Source organism: Elgaria multicarinata, chromosome 22 (assembly GCF_023053635.1).
Source record: "Elgaria multicarinata webbii isolate HBS135686 ecotype San Diego chromosome 22, rElgMul1.1.pri, whole genome shotgun sequence".
Lineage (NCBI taxonomy): Eukaryota > Metazoa > Chordata > Lepidosauria > Squamata > Anguidae > Elgaria > Elgaria multicarinata.
Genome location: NC_086192.1, coordinates 13,735,405 through 13,737,500, shown reverse-complemented (window position 1 = coordinate 13,737,500; position 2,096 = coordinate 13,735,405).

Here is a 2,096-nt window from a genome sequence, read left to right as displayed (position 1 = left end):
GTGTTGGACTACAGCCCCCATCATCCCTGACCGTTGGCCATGTTGGTTGGGGCTCATGAGGACTAACAATATCTTGGCAGGGAGGGGGGATCGTCACAGGTTCCCCATTTTAGATGTAGATATTAAAAGTGTTTTAAAAACAGATGAAGTTATTGAAAGATATTAAAAGGCATAAGAGATTCTGGGGGTTGTGGTCCAGCACATCTGGAGCCAAGTTGGAAAACAAGAACCTTGTAAGGTAGACCATGATAGATGTATCATCACACCCACACAAGTATTGTTTCGTGAAAAGCAAGGGCAGCCTTTTTGGCCAAGGAAATGCCAAAATTCATATTGGTGTAGTATCTTTATTAGACCAACCCAACTATCGCAACGGATGTGGCGTTTTCGAGATCTCCAAATCTCTTAATCAGACAAGATACTGCAAAACGCAGGCAGGGGGAAAGAAAGGCTGGCTTGATGTTGAACTCACGATTGCAGTGGTGGGATGGAACGGCAGAGGAGGGGTCTCTACAGACATTTTAGGTTTCACCTGGCGCTGCCCGTAAGACTCCTGGAAGCAAAAAAGAGAGAGGCATTTCTCAAAATATAAAACCCTGCTGTTCCTCAGAAATGCCTCCATCTTGGGGCGAAGCGCAAAGCTTCTTTTCTTTACAATTCGGCTGATTGCTCAAGTTGATGGATGATGGGGGTTGTAGGCCGAAACACCTGGAGGAGCACAATTTGTCCATCCCATGTTGGGAGCCATCTCTGTTGCAACTCTACGGAGTAGTGTAAAGCAATTGCCACTCCATTCCATGGAGCAACAGTAGCACCTAGTGGCTGAACATCCCTAAATTCATTTCCTCTTTCTCACTTGCCCATAACCTGATGTGATTGACAGGTTTTCACTCTATCGTCTCCAGGGTCTGGCTGCTTTTCGCTTTCAATCTCACATACCCCCCTCCGGTGTTCTGTTTTCTGTTAAGATGGAAGCTGAAATCGGAAACGGCGTCCTCTCTCCCGCGCCATTGCGTTCCCTGGCTGGCCTTGCAGGAGGCAGGATTTGTTGCATGACCCTGCCTGAGAGTGGGTGGGCTGCACGTTTCCTGACCCATTGCGTCCAAATGCTTTCTCCCTCCTACCCACCCACCCCTCTCTCTGAAAGCTGTCTGGCGACATTTGGTGACCTCATTGCGTTCGATAACCTGACACAAGTTGTCTGTGCAACTGGATATGTCCTGAGAACGGGCCGTCTGTAAAGTTCAGCGCTGTGGCGGTCTGCATTGTTATGGACTTCTGGGGCAGCTCATTCATCAACCCTGCTCCCTTGACACAGTCACATTTGAGAGCGGAGGGGGGGCAGATCAGAGATGGTGGAAGTTGGGAACCTCCTCTTTCAATGTATTTATTTATTTATAGCCGAAGCTCTCTGGGCGGTTCAACTCATCTTTCAGTTGCACAATCATTTATTTATTTTATTTAAAGCATTTTTATTGCGCTGCCTCACCACTTCTGGCATCGAGGCGCTTTACAATAACATATAAAACAATTCCATTAACCCACATTAAGACAATTCCGTTAAAACTCTCACCCTCAAACCGTTAAAAGCCCTCAACCCCAATTTAAACCACCCCCTCCCCAAACTCTTGTGAAAATAAAAACGCCTTACAAAGGCGTTTGAAGCAATTGAGAGTGGGAGCCTGTCTAATCTCTAGTGGCACATTATTCCATAACCGGGGACCAGCCACTGAAAAAGCCCTGGCCCCGGCACATTCCAATTTGTAGCGGGGGACCATCAGGGCGCCCTGCTCCTGAGAGCGAGTCTGCCAATGGTGAGACACAGGAGAGAGGCGAGTGCTCAGGTATCCAGGACCCAAGCAATGCAGGGCTTTATACCTGGTCAACAAGACCTTGCAGCGCACCCTAGCAGCCACCGGCAGCCAATGGAGCTCTTGAAGCACCAAAGTGATAGAAGACCACTTCGGAAGCCCCTTGACCAACCTGGCTGCTGCATTTTGTACAGCCTGTAGGCGTCGGGTTTGCTTCAAGGGAAGCCCTGTCTACAACAGGTTGCAATAGTCCAGTCTAGAAAGAACCAGGGCCTGGACTGCGGT